We start from the raw sequence: 7,603 nt of genomic DNA, 5'->3' as shown, positions 1-7,603 counted from the left end.
ATGAGTGAAATGACTAATCTATATAGCGCATTCATGATGACATGACTAAATTAGATATAGTTATATGAATGCCAAACAAATGCCTTGAAACAAGGCCAAACGTCCTCTCTCCACTTACTTGTAGTGTATAAGGATTCCCGCTCGGTACGGGTGAGATCCGGAGCGAATCGAGAAGGCTTTGGTGAACCTAACAAAATTGAGCGGGGTTAGTACTTCACCAATTTAGAATCAAAATTAATGAAATCCGACTTCAAAATCGTGTTTAGAACGTCGAAAGAAGGTCCCACGTCCGATTTGGGCTCAATCGGACCTAAGAATCACATTCTGTCCACTCGGGTGGGTCACTCAGGTGGGTTGTCTACCCACCGGTCCAACCCGCCGGTTTGGGACCTACCCGCCGGTAGGACCCGCCGGTCCTACCCGCCGGTTTGGCCAGGGACCCCCTGGTCCTCTCGGGTGGGTGTCTCAGGTGGGTAGGGACCCACCGGTTGTACCCGCCGGTTTTGGCGGAAAAATCCCAGTTTCTTCTCATCTTCCTCCATTCCTTGGGGACCCAAATGGGGCTTTTCTCAACCCATTCCTCACACCTTTAGAGTCCTATAGGATGGTTCTAGCTTAGATTTAAGTTAGATTTAAGTGAGGGGAACCATCTTACCTTCTTTGCTCAAGAATGACTTCAAACCCTCCAAATCACTTCCAACTCACAATGCTCCTTCTACCTTGTCAATATCTCTTCAAATCCTTCAAGATCAACACATAAATCATCTATTAAACCTTAGATCCATCATTCCAAGAGGTGTTTACAAGATCTTAAGAAACCATACTCGAATCAAGGGTTTAAAGTGTGGTTATGGTGAATGTTCATCAAACCCAACTTTTCTTACCTCCAACTGTAGATCTCGAGTTGAAGATTACTCTCCCGGCACCGGAATGGCAGATCGAGCTTCGGCGCCGCTGAAATCCTCCCTTTCTTCCTCTTCCTTTCTTCTTCCCTTTCTTTTTCTCTCTCCTCTTTACTTTTCTCACCAAACGTACGGGGGTAATAAATGGAAAGAAAAGAAGTCATAAAGCTTTATATACTATTCCTACTTAAGTGAATAGTGTCGGATGGGTCACTCAGGTGGGTGGGGTACCCACCTGTCATACCCATCCGAGAGTCAAAACTTGGGATTTTGACCGGGCTCTGACCTCGGCTCGGACCCTACCCCAAGCATACAATGTAGCATACGTATATAACCTTAAAATACGGATATAATACCTGTTCTATCCGTACATAGCCTTATGATAGGTGCACGTACACGGTTTGGGCACTCCCGTCTCTTCTGGCACTGGCTCGGACTTGTCGGGCCAGCCGGTGTTTAAGGTCACCCGTGCCATCATAGCCCATAAGGAACTCGCTCTAACATCCTCTGGCTCGGTTCCTGCATGGTTAAACCGGTTCAACCACGAAATCAGACCGGGTTTAAGAAGCGGGATATTACATTACCCCCCCCTTCTGAAAAATTTCGTCCTCGAAATTGCGTACCTGGTTGATCAAAAAAGATGAGGGTACTTGGCTCGCATTTCTTCTTCTACCTCCCAAGATGCTTCTTCAAGTGAATGATCAGCCCATCGCACCTTTACATAGGAAATGGAGCGGTTACGAAGGGTTTTCACCTTACGGTCCAAAATTTCAGCTGGCTGCTCTGTGTAGGTCATATCAGCTTCTAGGTACTCTGGTTCCACGGGTAGTACATGAGATGGATCATGCACGTACTTCTTCAGCATGGATACGTGGAATACATTGTGAACATTTCCAAGCGAAGGTGGCAGAGCAAGCATGTAGGCTACTGAGCCAACCCGGGACAAGATCTCAAATGGTCCCATGTATCTTGGGCTCAACTTCCCCTTTCTGTGAAACCTTTGCAAACCTTTAGTAGGAGAGATCTTGAGAAATACCTTTTCTCCTGGCTGAAATTCAATCTCCTTCCTGCGGGTGTCTGCATAGCTCTTTTGACGGGACTGAGCTGCTTTAATCCGTTCTCTAATAACGTCGACTTTGTCACAAGTCATCTGGATCATCTCCGGTCCTAACATTCGACGTTCACCTACCTCATCCCAATACAAAGGAGTTCTGCATTTTCTGCCATATAACGCCTCATATGGAGCCATCCCAATTGTAGCTTGGTAACTATTATTATATGCAAACTCCATAAGAGGTATATATTCTTCCCAGCTGCCACTCATCTCCATTGCACATGCCCTGAGCATGTCCTCTAATATCTGTATGGTTCGCTCCGACTGACCGTCCGTCTGTGGGTGAAAAGCTGTACTCAAGTTCAGTTGCGATCCCAAGGCACGCTGTAAGCTTTTCCAAAATCTGGAAGTGAACCTTGGGTCCCTATCTGAAACAATGCTCACTGGCACTCCATGTAAACGCACTATGTTATCCATGTAAAGTTGTGCTAGTTTGGGCATGGAGAACTTGGTCTTGATAGGAATGAAATGAGCAGTCTTGGTAAGCCGATCCACAATCACCCATATCGCATCCATTCCCTTAGGTGTACCTGGTAGTCCGGTGACGAAGTCCATTTTAATCCTTTCCCACTTCCATTCTGGTACTGGGAGTGGCTGAAGGGTACCATAAGGTCGATGCCTCTCAGCTTTCACCTTCTGACAGGTAAGACAAGTCGCCACATACAAAGCTATGGTGACTTTCATGCTTGGCCACTAGTAACTCTGTTTGAGGTCTTTGTACATTTTGGTACTTCCTGGGTGAAGTGAGTACTCGGAGCTATGTGCTTCTTTCACTATCTTATCTTGTATATCCAAATCATCGGGTACGCACAATCTGTCTCGAAACATCAATGCCCCATCACTGGCTAGAGCAAAATCTGGGTCGTTCATTGTTTGGTCTTGAACCTTAACTCTGATCCGCTGCAATTCAGGATCCAAAGGTTGCTTCATTATCACCTCTTGCCTAATTGCCGGATGCACCTGTAGAGCCGATAAGGATGCCGTCAACCACTTAAGGTTTTTTGGTTGAGGTTCAAGCTCTAGGGTTGCCCCTTCATACAAGAGGGTCTCTTCCATTTGCATCGCCTCTTGCACAAGTGGTGAGCTTACTGCTAAGCATGAAAGCGACACAGTCTGTGTCTTCCGACTCAATGCATCTGCCACCACATTAACCTTGCCGGGATGATACTGAATATCGCAGTCATAATCCTTCATGAGTTCAAGCCATCTTCTCTGTCTCATATTCAAATCCTTCTGGGTGAAGAAGTATTTCAGGCTCTTGTGGTCGCTGTATATCTCACACTTCTCTCCATACAAATAGTGTCGCCAGATCTTAAGGGCAAAAATGACTGCCGCTAGTTCCAAATCATGAGTGGGGTAATTTTTCTCATATTCCTTTAGTTGTCGGGATGCATATGCTATTACCTTCCCGCGTTGCATGAGAACACAACCCAACCCAACTTTGGAAGCATCGGTATAGACCGTCATTCCGCCTGTGCCTTCAGGGATAGTCAGCACAGGGGCAGTCACTAACTTTTCTTTCAATTCCTGGAAGCTCTTCTCACATTCTTCTGCCCAGTCAAATTTCACACCCTTTTTAGTCAACTTGGTCATTGGTGCTGAGATCCGAGCAAAATTCTCGATGAAACGCCGGTAGTATCCAGCCAAACCCAGGAAGCTTCTAATTTCAGTAACATTCTTGGGACTTTCCCATTCCACTACTGCTTTTACCTTAGCAGGATCCACTTCGATTCCGGCTTTAGACACTACGTGCCCCAGGAATCCAACTTGTTCAAGCCAGAATTCACACTTGCTGTACTTGGCAAACAACTGTTGATCTCTCAACCTCTGTAATACCATTCTCAAGTGTTGAGTGTGCTCCTCTTCGGTCTTGGAGTAGATCAAGATATCGTCGATAAAAACAATTACCCATTTGTCGAGCACATCCTGAAATACTCGATTCATTAGATCCATAAATGCTGCTGGCGCATTGGTTAACCCGAAGGACAACACTAGGAACTCATAATGGCCGTATCGAGTCCTAAATGCTGTTTTGGGTATATCACTACTCTTTATCTTGAGCTGATAATAGCCGGACCGAAGGTCTATCTTCGAAAATACTCTGGCTCCCTGCAACTGATCAAATAAATCGTCAATGCGTGGCAATGGATACCGGTTCTTAATGGTTAGCTTATTCAACTCCCGATAATCTATGCACATACGCAAACTACCATCCTTCTTCTTGACGAATAACACCGGGGCACCCCAAGGTGAAACACTTGGGCGAATAAACCCCTTTTCTAATAGTTCTTGCAATTGCATCTGCAACTCCTTTAATTCAGCTGGTGCCATCCTATATGGAGCCTTTGATACTGGAGCTGCTCCAGGAATCAAGTCTATGGCAAACTCCAACTCTCTGTCAGGTGGTAAATGCATCAGATCATCTGGGAAAACATCGGGAAACTCTTTAACCACCTTTACTTCTTCTAGAGGTGTAACTCTTGCATCAACATCGAGTACCGAGGCTATGTAACCCTGACATCCACTTTCTAGTAACTTTACCGCTTGGAGAGCGGAGACCAGAACCTTCCTCTCCCTTTTCATGGTATCTGCTCGGTACACCCACTCTTTCCCTTCGTCATCTGTTACCTTAATCAGCCTTTCCGCACAGATCACATTAGCTCCATGAGCCGACAACCAATCCATACCCAATATAGCATCAAAATTCTGCATATTGAATTTAATAAGTTGTGCATCAAAGTTCTTTCCACTAATCTCCACTGGGTACGGTCCATACACTTCCTTCAACTGTGCAATTTTACCAGTAGGCATACTAACAATCATTCCCTGGTCTAGGATCCTGGGTGACATCCCAAGCTTCCCTACAAATCTCTTAGATGCGAATGAATGAGTAGCTCCTGAATCAAATAAAACATAGGCTGGTATGCCCGATATGGGTAGGATACCTAATATAACAAGTTATATAATTTCAGCAGGTCATCAATATTAATCACAATGAACTTCTTAATTTAAAATGTACCTGCTACAACTTCTGTACTAGCCTCAGCTTCCTCGGCTGATAGGGCATACATCCTTCCCTGCGGTTGACTGCCTCGAGGTAAGGGAGGTCGGTAAGCAGAGGGCTGACTGGAGGGCAAGGCTGGTCGGGCCCGACAGTCTTTCGCATAATGCCCATAGGAATGGCAGTTGAAGCAACGAATCTGAGACGTCGGAACTGGAGCGGGGCCCCTCTGCACTTGACCCGTTGCAGATGGAGGTCGAGGTGGCCTTGAAGCTGTAGGTGCCACACTAGTGTTCGGGCGAAAGGAAGTAGAACCCGAACCACCAACTGGCCTAGAAGGGTAGCCAGATGGCCTATAGGGCTGCCTATACATAGGCCCAGAACTGTATGATCCACGGTATGCTTTGGAGGAATTTCCCGCATCTGGGAATGGATTTGATCTCTTCCACAGTCCAGGAGTGAGGGACTGTTCACCCTTTTGCTTATCTTCCATTGTTTTGGCCTTCTGTACAATCTGGCCATATTCGGTCAAATCCAAGACTTCAAGCACAGACCCAATAGATGCTTTTAGGCCTTTTAGGAACCTTGCTGCCTTCTCTTCAGCTGTTCGCATATGCCTTGGGGCAAAATGGAATAAACTTTCGAACTGTTGCTGATACTCAAGGACAGTCTTACCTCCTTGAGTTAAGGCCATGAATTCCGTCTCCTTCCGATCTCTGAAACTGCGCGGATAATGGTTATCCAAGAACAATTCCTTAAACTGCTCCCAAGTAGGTTCTGGATGAGCAGCCATCAATATAGGCTTGGAAGCTTGCCACCAAGAATTTGCCTCTTTCTTGAGTTGTAACCCAGCACAAATGAGCTTCTGGGCATCCGTGCACTCAAGCACCTCAAATATCTTCTCCAATTCTTGGATCCATTGATCCGGTTCTAGAGGATCACTCCCCACCTTAGAGAATACCGGTGGTAAGTTCCTCTTGAACGACTCTACCACCCTTGACGTGTTGCTCGTCGCCGGGAAGTTAGGAGCATAGGCAGGATAGTAGGCATAAGGATGAGGCATCCCATGCTGAGGAATACCGAATGGTGGGATTGGAGGTGTACCCACTGGTGGTCCCGTTCCCGACCCTACAGGTGGGTCCTGCGGAGTGGGCACCCGGGGAGGTTGACCCGGTTGAGAAAATTCCAACTGTTGCTGGATGGCAGTCATAAATGCTTGCTGTTGTTGAAGCATTTGTTGCTGGAAAGCTTGTTGGGACTGCTGAATTATTGTAGCAACATCTCCCGGTGTAATGACCGGTGGTGGGTCCGGGAGTGCAGTCATAGGTGGGTCCCCATGTGCCCCACCCTGACCATGGGTCTCTGCAGGTAGTGGAGGTGAGGTATGCCCCACAGAACGGGCCCCTCTGGAATTTTGTGGTCGACCGACCCGACGAGGACCCCGCGAGGTACCTCGGGCATTACTACCGGATCTAGTACGTACCATCGTATCCTTGTACCTGGAACATATCACACACCATATTGATTAAACACCATAAACTGATTTAGGCACACAATCATATGCCATTATATGAGGTGTTGTAGTGTATGATAGGCTGTAATTAGTCATAGTTTAATTTCCAAGATACGGGCGAAGTCCACATCATGCATGCTAATGGTCCCACTCGACCATAGCCCATTGATTATAGGACTAATTTCCACCATAAGACCAATAAAATCACAATAGGAGAAGAGAAGGGAAAAGGCAAAGAGGAAAGAAAAATTTCAAAATTTTCAATTTTCCCTTCTGCCCAAACCGGTGGGATGAACCGGCGGGTAGGGACCCGCCGGTCCCAACACCCAAACCGGCGGGTGTCACCGGCGGGTGGGGACCCGCCGGTCTTGGACCCGCCGGTCTTGGCCGATAAAGCGAAAAACAGGGCCAAAAAGCCCTGTTTTGTTTTATTTCCTTCACTCTCTTCTCTCTCTTTTTCCTTCCTTTTTTCTCTTGGACGATTTTGGGAGTCTACTCGGCGCTCCAACTCACGATTCCGCTCATCCACACGGCGCTTTAGTGAAGAGTTAACTCGTCTTCATCCAAGTATGTTCTTCTTCTTCTCCTTTTTCCCAGAATTTCAAATTTGGGTGAAATGCTTGATTAGGATTTGCTTTCTAGGCTTTCTTTCTCTATTTTCCACCATAGAAAAGCATTATCATGTGTTTGTGATGATTCCATTGTGCTCATTTGTAATTTATAGGAATCATCCCACTTTATTTGGAGAAAAACCCAAATTGATGCCCTAGGTTCTCAAATTTGGGGTTTCTTCAATCCTTACTGTTTTTCTCAAATTGATGTCTTCTATGTAATGCATTTCACTTGTTTTACGCTAGATAGGAGTTAGATTTCCTTGAATCACCCATTATGCTTGAAATCCTCATGTATTTCCATGAAAATCCCTATTTTGGCATTGGTTTCCTTGATTTTCATCCATACTTGTACTCATGGAATTCCATAATCTATTTGGGGTATGCTCTTGCATTTTCAACATCTTACTAATGTGGCATTTCATTCATACCCTAGAGTTCAAGCCTTCACTTCATTCTATT

Source organism: Macadamia integrifolia, chromosome 3, assembly GCF_013358625.1.
Source record: "Macadamia integrifolia cultivar HAES 741 chromosome 3, SCU_Mint_v3, whole genome shotgun sequence".
NCBI lineage: Eukaryota > Viridiplantae > Streptophyta > Magnoliopsida > Proteales > Proteaceae > Macadamia > Macadamia integrifolia.
The sequence above is the reverse complement of the archived record's forward strand: the minus strand, read 5'-3'. Positions refer to the sequence as shown.